Source organism: Ambystoma mexicanum, chromosome 4p (genome assembly GCF_040938575.1).
Source record: "Ambystoma mexicanum isolate Mex_15411 chromosome 4p, UKY_AmexF1_1, whole genome shotgun sequence".
In the NCBI taxonomy this organism is placed as follows: Eukaryota; Metazoa; Chordata; class Amphibia; order Caudata; family Ambystomatidae; genus Ambystoma; species Ambystoma mexicanum.
In genome coordinates this window covers 804,036,929-804,052,295 of record NC_090927.1, presented here as the reverse complement: position 1 = coordinate 804,052,295, position 15,367 = coordinate 804,036,929, and the positions used below count along the sequence as shown (strand labels likewise).

Sequence of the window (15,367 nt, the reverse complement as noted above, 5' to 3'; positions counted from 1 at the left end):
AGGTTCGCACCCCAGAAAGGCCAACTCAGTCCTTCATCCTTCCGAGGACGATAAATTCAGTACCACGCGCTGGGGTAATTATCTCGACCGTTATTTCAGAACTTCTACACCTACAGGTATTATTGAGATTCTCTGGGCACAACACCACAAAGCAACCTTCTTAAATAAACCTGCTGTAGTAATTCCAGATAAATCAGAAGTGAAGTCGGATATGCCATCACTCAGTGTTTCTCCCGCATGGTTTACATTGAGTTATACAAAAATGATGTCACCAATAATTCTAGTGGCTGGCTCAGTGAGAGCAATAGAAAAAGGGATCAGACCTAAAGCTGCCCCTAGGTGTGCTCTCCCCCGATCTCTGTTTGGAGCTGCTCAAATTTAGAATTAGTGTGGTAATATTATTTCATAGTCATAACTCAGTACTCATTGGTAAATCATGAAGAATCTTCTCTTCTATTTTATTTCTGAGGCTTGGGCGTCCTTTACTAGTATAGCGCCTATCAGTGTGTTATGCCAATGCATTTCGGATATTGTCCATCATCAGGGCTCTAGGCACTATCATTTTCCGTTACAATAAACAATAATACAATTGAATACAAGAATGATCAGCATTTGTCATTTCAAAAAACAAACAATAATAACCACATTCCAGTGTTATATTCAAGAGAAAAACAGTCCAGAATCATTCATATCATATCTTCTTGTTAATGGTGTTGTTCATAAAAATGCATGCACCCATATTTCAGAGTGCCAATGACATTGAGGTCATGGTTATTCAATGATCAAATAAATGTTAACACATACCATTGTCGTAGATTATCCAGTAATTTCAGATTTCAGGATGTAAATCACCACAAGAAAACAAAAGATAAAATGCAAGTGAGCTTCATGGTAGAGCGCTAGTCTATGTCGTATTGTTACTCATGATTCATGTTGTGTACCTGTTTATACAGTGGCACAATGTGCGTTCCGTCTTTGTCATTCCGCTTTGCCTCAGTGCTATGCTCTCAAAAGATAGCCTGTGAAGAATCGCATTACCATAGTTATGCTTATGTGTCCCATGTATTCCCAGAAATAATGTTTATGTAGTCCCTTTATCTTCACTTACCTGTGTATCCATACGCATTGCGCGACGATCCTCGCTGCGAAAACCCGCGTCCTTGCCAGACGTTGTTTTTCTTTGTTTGGCTCCTGTTACCTAGCGACCCGCGCGTGAAGCGAAAAGTACTTTCACTTTTTCACATTCGCAGCGCGCCAGCGTTGCCTTCGGCTCCACTTCTCTTTAAAGTGATTGCGGTAACGGTATGTAAACATTGTAATCATTGTACATAATATTATGAAGCCAATATGGGTAAATACAAGTAAATTAAGTGATAATCTCAGTAAAGCAAGTATTGCTGGGCGTATCGCTGTGCATTCCCCAGATCCCATGGATTAGACATGGGGTTTTCCTCCCCCCGTGTATGTTGACCTAATGCTTCTCACAGTGTGCATAATCCACCGAAAATTAGTAAAAGACAATCAACAAACAATCAAATACCAATCTGAAGACAAACTGACAATTCAGAGCAAGACTGTTTAGCTACAGTGTTAATTAGAATGTACAATTCATAAGTTTGGGGTGAGCTATGGCATGAGACGTTGTCTCTGCCTTGGGTCCCACTTGGACACAAGTCCCAAGTGGGAATGTCACCACATAGCATATAGTGCAATCATCATTTAAGTTTACATTCATCAGATATTGAAATGGAAAATGAAAAATCAAAAATCAGAAAAACACAGTTCGTACATCAGTATTAAGGTTCATAAAACCTTATGCATTTCATTCTCCTTCTTGTTGCATGCTATAGAAAGCATACAAAGTTTGTTTCTTCGTTAATTCCACCCGGTTTTAATGAGTCCAGCCTGTCTATCCTATCTACTGAGTGATGACTATGAAATAATATTACCACACTAATTCTAAATTTGAGCAGCTCCAAACGGAGAGCGGGGGGTATGAAATAATATTACCACACTAATTCTAAATTTGAGCAGCTCCAAACGGAGAGCGGGGGGAGCACACCTAGGGCCATATTTAGTTCTAATACCTTTTTCTATTAGTCATACTTTACCTTGTGCCAGGGTTTCAAGGTGTGCCCCAAATACATATATATGTACTAAGACAAAACAAAAGGAACTTTATCAAATATAGCAGTGCCCACCCCTTCCGATTAAACTAATTCCCTTGTGGCTCAGTGGGAGCCCCATTTTTTTAGTAATGATTCCACAGAACCTAGATCGAAAAATTCAGTTGATTACTTTATGGTCATGCGTGGTCTCCCCGTGTAGCATTTGAGATGACATTATCCATGTATGCCATGACCCATGCAATTTGGAAAATGCTCGCCAAATACTGATTGAAACGTTGCATTCAGAGATTTGTATTTTTTTTTGTTACCATTATGAATTAGTACTACAAGTTCCAGAATGCAAAGACAAACAGGCCCAGATAAGCATTTTGCAAATTACGTGAGTCTTGTTGACATATATGTAATTCTGATAATTAATCTGCATTCAACCTCTCGCTAATAATCACATGTCCTCAACCTGCTTTATGATCTCCACTATGGGGTTGGTATGTAATATAGTGTTCATGGTTCAAATAGCAAGCAGTTCAACCCGCAGCTTTATCTTTCCCAGCTTCATACAGTGAATTGAATTCATGCAGGTAATAAAACTGCATGGGCCTATGTTGTCATGGTACTCTTTTATGAATTTGACCAGTGGTGGCTGGTGAGTTTTTTAACGGAGGGGGCGTGAATATTTTTCCCTGATCTGGCGGAGTGACTGAGCGTAGCGAGTAAGCCCACACCTCTCAAAGGGGAACGGGGTGGGGACATGCGGGTTCTCTCACACTGAGATTTTTTTTTTAAATAATGGGTGAACATGGTGCATTTTAGAGCACACTTTTAAGAAAAATTGGGTAAAAAGCCAAACCGTTTGCTATTGGGCTTTGTAGGATATCTCATTAAAAAAATCCAATAGATGCATGTCACCAACAGTGCACAGGAGAATTTCTCCAACACATTTTCATGATGCCTTTTCCCACAATATGATCCAGTATAAAACATGCTCACACTGGCTGTGCCCATACATTTCCATGCTGACTGCAACATTATACCCTACATACTGCAGTTGGCTTTACCATTAAAAATGCATGCCAAAGTATGAAAACATCTCCAAACTGGCTGTACTAAAATGCCAGTCAAGCTACTTTATCAAAGATGCTCAATACAAAATGTCATGCCTCAGTAAGAAATGGCTAGACTGGTTGCATAAGCCGGTAAAATAGCTCAGTGGGTTCAGCGCTCATGCAGCGATCTGAGCATGATCTGCAGGTCGCAGGTTCGAATCCCGGCAAAGTCAACTCAGCCTTTTATCCTGTGATGCTGGAAATGCCTCGGAGGGACAGGGCCTCTGTATCCTTGTCCTTTACTGCTTTTTATCATGTGTTCTGCAGTGTTTTCCGCGCAGGAGTTCATGTGGGAATCCTGGCGGTGCAGCTCTCTTTTGGTTTGGTGTACAGACCCATGGGATACCCTTATGGCACCCATGGGTGGGGGTACAACCCTCTGCCCCTAGTGTATGTTTTTGGACACCTGTGTGTGCCCCACAGAGCATGGTATGGGCTGGTGGCAGCTCCATGCTGAATTTGACAGGTGCTCTGAGTATCCTCCATTTTGGGATACCCAGGCCCTGCCATTGGGATCAGTTGATTCCTGATAGGAAACAAGATGGCCCTCGTGGCCTCTTGCTTTCTATTGCCTGTTACCTTCTTTTCCCAAAGTCCTGGGAAGCCCTGACTGGCTGTTGGGGGGAAGTTCCATATATAGGTGTTGTTGTGAAGTCCAGGCCAGACTGGCTGGAGCCTTCCCAGTGACTGTATATTGTGGGTACACCCTGTGGGCGGGACCTGGGTGAATGGAGTGTGTGACGATTACGCATTCTGTGTTGTGGGTGTCTAGTATCTGGTTGTTGACACAATGACTGAGACAGCCCTGCCCGAAACTGGTATGAATGCAGTGTGGAGTGTTGAATGGCTGGGTACTTGTCCCAATACACATAACTTGTTGTGATTGTCTGGAGAGGAGTGAATGGCCTGAATGCACTATGCACCTGATTGGCTGCCTGCCTGCATGAATGCCCTTCTGACCGATTGGTTGCCTGAGTGTGACCCAGCAGAATGAATGGGAGATCAACTAGTATATCTGGGGGCCTCTCGCTGCTAGAATTTGTGTTCAGAAGCTGAAGTCCACTACGACGAGTGTCAGGCTGGTAATATCCACATCCAACGCAGGAGCTGCTGAGTCCCACGATCCCACTAAGATGTCTAGCTCACAACTAAACTGAACAGCTGAGTACTAGACACCCCTGGAGGGAAGGGGGAAAAGTGGATAAAATAACAAATCAGACACTGGATCTTCTATCTTCATCCGGTCTCTGCATGAATGAAAATTGTTAAGCATTAAATAATATTACAAAACTAAACAACTATTATTTTATGAATATCAACAATCCTACCTGAATACCCTCTGCAAAGAGCCCAGAGGATGATAATTATTTCTATATATTTTTTTTAGTTTTGAAATAACTCCAACTCTTTTACCCTAAAAGCAAACTTTGGTGGTCATGTTTCATAACTGTGCTGCTGAAAACCAATGAACTGAATGTCATTACAAGTGACTAAACTGATGGAGGTTCCTTGTGGAAATAAATGAACTTGAAGAAAAGAAAATGTGTTTCCAAACAATGTCAATAAAACTGTGAACACAAACTCCAGAATGTCTCAAGAAGATGAGTCTTTTGAATGAAGCACACTTGAAAAAATAGTTGAAAACACAGAAATAATCTTTTGTTTTCCTTAAAATGATACTATTTCCTTAATCAGTTCATTCCATTTCATTTTCCTCTCTTTATGGAAATAGTTCAACAACCAAAGCAAATACCATTTAATGTTGAGTGCAGTTTTAAAGTAAAGTTATTCCTCAAAAAAACGTCTTTGCATGTAATGAGATGCATTTGGAAGATTCCTCATATAATATGGTACACAAGTCTTATATATTTTCCTCTTTGTTAAAAATACCTTGGCTCAAAAATAAATATCCTTCTTTGTGCTGCTTTTAAAAAACAAGGTTGCCTGTGCAGTCATTAACTTTAATAGCCTTTAAATATCATGTTTTCATGACTTAATCTCTGATGAATGAGTTTGCCATGTAAAAACACTGGCTTCACAACACGACGTCTTTTAATGAATTAAACATGCAGGCTTACCTTGTTTTCTTTAAACTAGAATGAGTTCACCTTTTTTCGTCATCCGGAATGCGACAGTAATGTCTCTGCTTTTCTTCTCAGCTGAAGCCAGGAACAATCAATCATCGCGGGGACTTCCTTTTCCTCAGAAGAAAATGAAACGTGACGCAGAAGCTGCCGATTTCAAACAGGAACCCGAACACGAAGACTCTGACAAGGTAAGTGCAGTGTTTAATAAACAGTTTCTTGTGCGCGCGCACGCAATCAACTTTTGACTAGAGCTCCCCTGGTTTTCCAATGTCAATGTTAAAAAAAAGACAAAGCTTTAATCCTTGCACTTTAGAGGAGAAAATAACAGAAGATAAGGCTAACTTTGGCAGTTCAATTAGATTAATTACATAAAAAGTACTTAGCTTATTTTTTGCTTTAGAAGACCTCACAGCGTTTTCTTCCACAGGGAAAATTAATTTCTTTAGAGTAGATGTAACTTGAATGAGTTGTTTCTTTTTCTTTTAGTCTTGAAGATATTTTCTTATGAGTTTTCCAAGGCCCAAAACATAGGAGATAAACAGAAACATGACCAGCTCAGGAAACTAAACTAATGAAAGGCAGTTTAGAATGTTGGGAGTCACACCATTGTCAACCTGCCACCCAATCAGAACTCCTGCCTCTGCCCTCCATCTTGGCTTGGGGTATCTGCAGTACTCTGAATATGGAAGTTAAGGCCCAACCATTTTAACAGTGAAAGGACTATATTTAGTTTTTAAACCTAACAATGAAATAAACAAAGAACATAAGGATAATAATTATTTAATTACCACCTATTTACTATGGAACCTGACAGCCCCCCCTCTCCAAGCCCTCCCTCCCGGACCAGGCTTGAAAGGATACTTCCTATGAAATTTGGCGACAAAAATTGGAGCATGGACATCACTAGCAAATTCCCAAGAGCGTTCCTCAGGCCCAAAACCTTTCCAGTCTATTAAATACTGAAGTTTTCCACGACTTCTTCTAGAGTCCAAAATTGCTCTGACCTCAAATTCTTCAGATTGATTCTCCACTAAAACTTGACTAGGAGGAACTCCTAATCTAGTTCCATCAACAAATGGTTTTAACTGACTAATGTGAAATGTTGGATGTACTTTTAAATTTTCGGGAAGTTTCAATCTAACTGCAACTGGATTTATCACAGTCTCAATCTCAAAAGGACCTATAAATTTTGGACTAAATTTAGTTCGACCCTTGATTTTCAAATTCTTGGTAGACAACCAGACTTTATTCCCAACACAAAATTCTGGCCCAGGCTTGCGTTTAACATCAGCAAATCTCTTATAACTAGCCTTACTCAATTGAAGTGCCTTAACTGCTCGTACCAAATTTTCTTTCATAGACTGTAATCTAATCTCAACTGCTGGACTACCAATGTCTTTCTCTATCTGTTCTCTAAGGAAACGAGGATGGAAACCACGACTACAGAAAAAAGGTGACAGAGAAGTAGAATCCTTCATAGAATTATTATATGCAAATTCTGCTATCCAAATTAGATCTACCCAACTGTCTCCTGCTTACAAGTTACATCTTAAGTACTTTTCCAACTCTTGATTAACACGTTCCACTTGACCATTAGTCTCGGGATGATATCCAGATGTTAATTTAACTTCCACAACAAGACTTCTACAAAAGGCCCTCCAAAATTTTGAAATAAACTGAGAACTCTATCGGAAATCACCTGACTAGGTAAACCATGCAGCCGAACAATGCCTTGAGAAAAATGCTGTGCCAAACTTTCTGCAGTAACTTCCCCTTTAATTGGAATAAAATGACTTTCCTTAGTAAGTAAATCAACAACAACTAAAATTGTAGAACAACCTTGATCCTTAGGGAGATCAACTATAAAATCCATAGAAATAGTATGCCACGGATGCGGCGGAATTGAAAGAGGTTCTAATAAACCCATTGGTTTACCCACATGTGACTTGGCTCTAATACAAGTCTCACAAGTCTTAACAAAGTTTAAAATGTCACTTCTCATTGTATCCCACCAAAATTCCCTCCTGACCAACTCTAATGTTTTTCTAAACCCTGGATGACCTGAGAGTTTTGATTCATGACAATCAATCAAAATTTTTTCACGGAGCTTCTCTGAAGGAAGATATAATCTAGTGTTGAAATATGGTAAACCATTTTTAATTTTTCTCACTGGGTCCTGTCTCACCCATTCATCCATTTGTTCAGAAGTCATACAGTCTTGAATTTCATTAGAAAAACTTCCTTCATCAAAATCTCCCGCCACAATAAAATGTTCAGAGGAAATCACAGGTTGTTGATCAATCTCTTTCAATTGTTCACTACCAGGAAACTGACGAGACAAAGCATCTGCCTTTCCATTTTGACTTCCAGGTTTAAATGTAATTACAAAATCATAACTCGAAAAGAATAATGACCATCTTAATTGTCTGGGTGTTAAAGTTTTAGCTGATTTTAAAAATAAAAGATTTTGGTGATCAGTCAAAACTGTCACAGTGTGTCTAGCTCCATTTAAATAATGGCGCCATTCCTCAAAGGCTGCCTTGATCGCTAAAAGCTCACGATCCATGATGGTATAATTGATTTCAGGTGAAGAAAACTTTTTGGAAAAATAAGCAACTGGATGCAATTGTCCAGTGTTTTCATGCCTTTGAGATAAAACCGCTCCCATAGCCAGATTGGAGGTGTCTGCCTCAACAAAAAAAGGCTTAGAAGGATCAGGATGTAAAAGCACTGGTCCTGTAATTAAATGATCTTTCAAAACCTGAAAAGCCTCTTCAGCTTCTTCACTCCAAATGAATTTTACTCCTTTCTTAAGAAGTTTAGTAATAGGAGTAATGATTTGAGAGAATCCTTCGATAAATCTCCTATAAAAATTGGCAAAACCCAAAAAACTCTGCACCTCCTTAACCTTAGTCGGAGATGGCCAGTCTTTGACAGCCTTAATCTTCTTTAAATCCATCTCCAACCCACCAGGAGTAATCACAAAACCAAGGAATTCAACTGAAGAAGTATGAAATTGGCTTTTTTCCAATTTTGCAAATAAATGGTTTTCTCTCAATTTTTGTAGGACCAATTTTACATGACTTAGATGTTGTTTCAAATCTTGTGAATAAATCAAAATATCATCGATGTAGACTACAACAAAAATGTCCATAAACGCACGTAGAACTTCATTAATAAAAAACTGAAATGAAGCTGGGGCATTACATAATCCGAAAGGCATCACTAAATATTCAAATAATCCATACTTAGTCTTGAAAGCTGTCTTCCATTCATCTCCCTCTTTTACTCTTTAAGATGATATGCACCTCTCAAGTCCAATTTAGAAAATATTTCAGCTCCTTTTATCTGATCTAACATAACTGAAATTAAAGGAAGTGGATATCTGTTTTTGATGGTTACCTTATTTAGAGCTCTATAATCAATACAAGTCCTCAATGTTCCCTCTTTTTTAGGCACAAAAAATAAAGGAGATGCCACCGGGGACTTGGAATGTCTAATGAAACCCTTTGCTAAATTTTCAGTTAAATACTCCTTAAGGTAATCGTTTTCCTTTTCAGTAAGTGCATAAACCCTGCTACAAGGTAAAGTGGCTCCTGGTTCAAGTTCTATCTTACAATCAAATGGTCTATGAGGAGGAAGACCACCTGCCACTACCTCATCAAAGACATCACTGAATTCTTTGTAGCAGTCAGGTAACTCTCCCATAACAGCTCCAATAGTATGAGAGTGAAAAAGAGCTCCAACCTCTCCTAAGAACCTTGCACCCTTAACATCATCAATCTGAGTATCTTCAAGGGATTTACCTTCAAAACAATGTTCCTTACAAAAATTGGAATTTAATTCAATCACCCTTCTGCCCCAATCAATCAAAGGATTATGATGTGTAAGCCAGGGCATGCCTAAAATAATCTTCAATTGTGGAGCATCGATAATCTCAAAAATCAACTCCTCTCCATGGTTCCCTGCCATAATCATTAGCAAGGGAGAAGTTTCATGTGTGATTGGTCCTGAAGTTAATTCTGATCCATCCACTGAACTAACCTGCTCAGATAAAACTTTCTTCACTAAGGGAATACCTAAACTCTTTGCTACTCCCCAATCCATAAAATTCCCAGTTGCTCCTGAATCAATAATCACAGGACCACTACCCACCAATTTCTTTTCAAAAATCAAGGATACATTAATTGTTATGTGAGGAACTACCGCCTGAAGAGTATTGGCTACTTGATGATTCTTGCAGTCAGGATTTTGTACTTTCTTTGGAGTGTAAGGGCAGTTCCCAAGAAAATGTCCACTCCTTCCGCAATAAAGACAGAGATTATTATTTCTTCGCCTATCTCTTTCCTCCTTAGAAAGAGGTCCTCTAATTCTTCCTGAACTTTCTGAATTTTTTGACCTAAAATCTCTATTTACAAACTCCTGCCTAGGTCTATCAAATCTAGGATTAGATTTATTCTCTTGTTTATTGTCTTCCCTCCTACGCTCCAATCTTCTTTCATAGAGGCGAAAATCTAACTGTACAACTAAATCCATCAAGGCGTCACAAGAAGTTGGTCTATTTACCACCCCAGACAAGGCGTCTTTCAATTCATCCCTTAAACCTCTGTAAAAAAGGGATGCTCTCTTCTCTTCTGGCCAGTTACTTTCAACAACTAGAGTCTTAAATTGGGTAATATAACTGACTAACTCTCGATTCCCCTGTTTTAACTCAAGCAGCTCACCATCAACTTGTAAGGATTCCTGACGTTCATCAAATAACTTACTGAACTCCTCCTTAAATAACTTAAAATCATACAAAGCTAAATCTTTTTGTTTAACCAACACTCCTGCCCAACTAGCAGCCTCCCCTGAAAGATAAGATATCATAAATGTTATCTTTGACATATCAGAAGAAAACACTTCCGGCCTACTTAAAAAATGTAATTCACATTGAGTGAAAAATGTTTGAAATCTTTTAGCCTCACCAGAAAAACGTTCAGGTGGTGCCAGAGGCACCGGTAAAATTAAAGACTTTAAACCTCCAATTGCTCCTAAACCAGAATCTCCTCTCTGTCTAGAACCTTCCCTTTCCAGAACTGGAGGTTCCAAAATCTGTTCTTCTCTCCTACCTACCAACCTTTCTTCTGACATTTCCTGAATATGTGTAACCTTAATATTTAACTCCTCAATCTTTTTATTTAAAAGGACATTCTCATTTATAGAAACCCTTAATTCTTCCCTCAACTCCTTAATCATATCCCCCAAGGCTTCCATAATTATTCTGGGAAGTGGTCTCAGCAGCTCAGGCGAAGTTAACTACTTGGGCCTTTCATTCTGTCAGGCTGGTAATATCCACATCCAACGCAGGAGCTGCTGAGTCCCACGATCCCACTAAGATGTCTAGCTCACAACTAAACTGAACAGCTGAGTACTAGACACCCCTGGGGAGAAGGGGGAAAAGTGGATAAAATAACAAATCAGACACTGGATCTTCTATCTTCATCCGGTCTCTGCATGAATGAAAATTGTTAAGCATTAAATAATATTACAAAACTAAACAACTATTATTTTATGAATATCAACAATCCTACCTGAATACCCTCTGCAAAGAGCCCAGAGGATGATAATTATTTCTATATATTTTTTTTAGTTTTGAAATAACTCCAACTCTTTTACCCTAAAAGCAAACTTTGGTGGTCATGTTTCATAACTGTGCTGCTGAAAACCAATGAACTGAATGTCATTACAAGTGACTAAACTGATGGAGGTTCTTTGTGGAAATAAATGAACTTGAAGAAAAGAAAATGTGTTTCCAAACAATGTCAATAAAACTGTGAACACAAACTCCAGAATGTCTCGAGAAGATGAGTAATTTGAATCAAGCACACTTGAAAAAATAGTTGAAAACACAGAAATAATCTTTTGTTTTCCTTAAAATGATACTATTTCCTTAATCAGTTCATTCCATTTCATTTTCCTCTCTTTATGGAAATAGTTCAACAACCAAAGGAAATACCATTTAATGTTGAGTGCAGTTTTAAAGTAAAGTTATTCCTCAAAAAACGTCTTTGCATGTAATCAGATGCATTTGGAAGATTCCTCATATAATATGGTACACAAGTCTTATATATTTTCCTCTTTGTTAAAAATACCTTGGCTCAAAAATAAGTATCCTTCTTTGTGCTGCTTTTAAAAAACAAGGTTGCCTGTGCAGTCATTAACTTTAATAGCCTTTAAATATCATGTTTTCATGACTTAATCTCTGATGAATGAGTTTGCCATGTAAAAACACTGGCTTCACAACACGACGTCTTTTAATGAATTAAACATGCAGGCTTACCTTGTTTTCTTTAAACAAGAATGAGTTCACCTTTTTTCGTCATCCGGAATGCGACAGTAATGTCTCTGCTTTTCTTCTCAGCTGAAGCCAGGAACAATCAATCAGCGCGGGGACTTCCTTTTCCTCAGAAGAAATTGAAACGTGACGCAGAAGCTGCCGATTTCAAACAGGAACCCGAACACGAAGACTCTGACAAGGTAAGTGCAGTGTTTAATAAACAGTTTCTTGTGCGCGCGCACGCATTCAACTTTTGACTAGAGCTCCCCTGGATTTCCAATGTCAATGTTAAAAAAAAGACGAAGCTTTAATCCTTGCACTTTAGAGGAGAAAATAACAGAAGATAAGGCTAACTTTGGCAGTTCAATTAGATTAATTACATAAAAAGTACTTAGCTTATTTTTTGCTTTAGAAGACCTCACAGCGTTTTCTTCCACAGGGAAAATTAATTTCTTTAGAGTAGATGTAACTTGAATGAGTTGTTTCTTTTTCTTTTAGTCTTGAAGATATTTTCTTATGAGTTTTCCAAGGCACAAAACATAGGAGATAAACAGAAACATGACCAGCTCAGGAAACTAAACTAATGAAAGGCAGTTTAGAATGATGGGAGTCACACCATTGTCAACCTGCCAACCAATCAGAACTCCTGCCTCTGCCCTCCATCTTGGCTTGGGGTATCTGCAGTACTCTGAATATGGAAGTTAAGGCCCAACCATTTTAACAGTGAAAGGACTATATTTAGTTTTTAAACCTAACAATGAAATAAACAAAGAACATAAGGATAATAATTCTTTAATTTCCACCTATTTACTATGGAACCTGACAACGAGTAACTGGAGTAACTGAAGCTTGACCTTGAAGCCCTGCTGGACGAGAAGAATTGCTGTTGCTCTCCTTCACAATCTGAAAGCTGCTGTGCCTCCAAGGACTGACCCAGAGAGGACCTGGTAAGGCGCCCTCTTCCCGAGCTACGAGGGCCCATTGTGTACCAGCAGATCTTTGCCAAAGCTCCCTGGTAGACAAACCTTCGACAGGCTGCCGACCCGAGACAGGGACTGCCGCAGAATCACAAAGAGAAGCACCCGGACTGTTGTCCGCCACTGTCGCCGACCAGAGCCACCGTGCTCCCGTTTGCCTAAGAACTTTAGAACCAAAGGACGCTCTCGTCCGCATCGTCGCCGCTGTATCCTGCTGGAGAAGGCCTGACCGTCGACGCGCCGTGGAGCATCCACCGGTGGGTTTCCCGCCACCCAAACACCACAGAGACGCCAACGACTCGACGCCCTCGCTGGGCCACAGTTCTTCAAACTCTTTGCGGTCCAGAACTATCGACACCGAGGTGCCCCGCACGCCTCTTCCTTGCAGGACGGTTATGCTTCCCCGTCAACGAACACCGCTAGGAACGAAGCTGCCACTTCACCGTCATAGATCATCCTGTTCTCCGTCGGACATTCAACGACCCGTGACTCCTGCCTTAAAGGGAGAGTACTCAAGAAGGGCCGTCGATTCCCCGCCGAGGAACGCTACAACGCCAGGTACTTTGGGGTTGCAGAACTATTGGGAAGTCTAGTGTGAGCAATATATGGACTGGGCTTGTATCTTTATTCTACAGGTTGCCCAGGTGGGGGGGATCTCCACACAGAGCTGTGTTTAACAGTAGTGACCAGTATTCTGACAATTGCTCAACCATCTTGCTTTCCTTCCTCTCTCTACTGCTGGTTTCCTCTTTATTGATCTGTGTGACATTTTGACAGTATAGTTGATGCACTTTAATGAGATCTGATAATATTTGTGGTACCACTGTAGAACTGTATATATTTACCATTGTTGATTTTCTGAGCACAAAGTGAGTTATTGTGATAGTGTACATAACCTTGAATATTAATTATATAAAGACTGTGTTCTAACCGATAGTGTGTGGACATTCATTTGTGGGTGATTAGGGACTACACTGTACTTAAGAACCAGCCTGCATCACCTCCTGATTAGCTAGGCCTTGATTGCTCGACTACGTTACCAATAATAGAGAATCTTGGCTGTGGTCCTCTGTGCCTCTCCTCTATCGCGAATGGTAAATTGACTCGGATGAGCTTAGAGGCTCTCCAGAGTGCTTGTGAAGCCAGGGAGTTAGACTTTGGGGATAAATCTAGGGCTGAGCTGATAGCTGCCCTGGTGGACTGCCAGACTGATTGTGAAACTCTTGAAGGGGGGGGTGCAACCAGTGAGGACTCTACCGCGAGGGTTGTCGCCGAATCTGATTCTGGGAATGCCTCCATTCCTGCTGCCTCTGTTCGAAACCCCAGCAATTCATTGGAGCTTGAGTTATTAAGGATTAAATTGGGCTTTGAATATCGCAAGTTGGAAATAGATGCTTAGCTTAAGAAAGAGGAGATGGCACAGCAAGTGCAACTCAAGAATAGGGATCTTAAACTCAATGACAAGGACATTGAATGTCAGCGAATCCAGTTAGCGAAAGCTCGAGTGGAGACTTCAGCTAAACCAGTTGAGAGTGTCAGGTCCCCAGCAACCAAGTTCATGAAAGATTTGGTTGGTGTGTATGCGGAGGGTTCTGATATCCGCCAATGGATTGAAGCGTTTGAGATGGCTTGTGCAATTTATGATGTTGATAAGAGAGATTGGGCTAAGTGTTTGTTAAGCAGAGTGCCTCAGACTGGATATGACTGTATTCTGAAACTGAGTGTGGAAGAAAGTGGTCAGTATGAGTGCATGAAGTCTGCTTTAATTGCCAAGTTTGGCAAGACACCAACCCAATACCTTAAAAGATTCAGGGATTTTGAGAAAAGAGAGAATGTGTCTTGGGTTGACTGGGTGAGTGCTGCGCACATGAACATGATGGGGTGGATTGATGGTTACAAAGTGAAACATTTGTTGAATTGTCTCACCTTGTGGGTCTCCCACCGGGTGTCCCCTAAGGACTCCAGTGGGAAGGACAAGGACAAAGAAAAGGGGACCTCTCAGAAAGCTGAGGAGTCCCAAAAGCAGTCACAGTCAGGTAAACCAAAACCTTCCTCTCCTAAGACCCAAAAATCTAGTGGGGATAAGTCATCTGTGGGTGGGAATAAGAGTAGTGGTCCACCTGCTGCAAAGCAGGCTCCCAGTGGTTCCAGTACCGTACCCCGCACTCCCCGCACTTGTTGGGATTGTGGGGCTCTGGATCACAGAAGGGGTGACTCCAAGTGTAAAGGTAAGACACTTGGAGTACAGGCTGTCAGCCTGAGCTACCCTTTCCCCATGTCTGAGGTGGATGCCACTGTCCTCCCCTCCTCTTCAGGAATCACATTTGGTGCTCCTGTAGAGATTTCCTTAGTGTCCCTTGGGGCCTGGGACCAGTACGCAGAAGTACTGGCGACTATCCCACAGAACACCCGTAGGTTTTTGAGGAGTGTCCTCTTGAATGGCCAACTTTCTACTGGTTTGAGAGACACTGGGGCAAGCATGACAGTTTTGGACAGGACCCTGCTCAAGCCAGAGGACTATGTAGGTGCTCCTCTGAGAACCACCAGGTTAGCTGGTGGGCCTCCCAAATTAACGCCTGTAGCCTTAGTCAACATTACGATTGGAGACAAGACACCAAAGCTTCCGGTCCTGTTTCATGACAACGTGCCTGCAAACATTTTGTTGGGAAACGATTTGGTCGAGTTGGGGATGATCACAGATGGTCTACCCATGGCTGCTGTGGCAGTCACACCATCGCAGGTCAGACAGGGA

The 15,367-nt window shown here is 40.7% G+C and overlaps 2 long non-coding RNA genes across 3 annotated transcripts in view; one reads left to right on the top strand and one right to left on the bottom strand.

Annotated features, from left to right (window-relative positions):
* Positions 1 to 430: 430 nt before the first annotated feature.
* LOC138452627 (uncharacterized) lies at positions 431 to 1,199 on the bottom strand. Of its 2 annotated transcripts, none has more exons than XR_011260272.1 (3): positions 1,109 to 1,199; positions 942 to 1,019; positions 431 to 700 (listed from the first exon to the last, which is right to left on the bottom strand). It is a non-coding gene; the product is annotated as an uncharacterized lncRNA (long non-coding RNA). The 2 variants fall into 2 exon arrangements; XR_011260271.1 differs by having other exon boundaries at positions 431 to 697.
* A 4,187-nt stretch (positions 1,200 to 5,386) lies between these two features.
* LOC138452626 (uncharacterized) overlaps positions 5,387 to 15,367 on the top strand; it is a 32,167-nt gene continuing 22,186 nt past the window's right edge. The window contains exons 1-2 of the long non-coding RNA XR_011260270.1: positions 5,387 to 5,507; positions 11,723 to 11,838. This is a non-coding gene — a long non-coding RNA (uncharacterized lncRNA). The remainder of the gene's footprint in view (positions 5,508 to 11,722; positions 11,839 to 15,367) is intronic.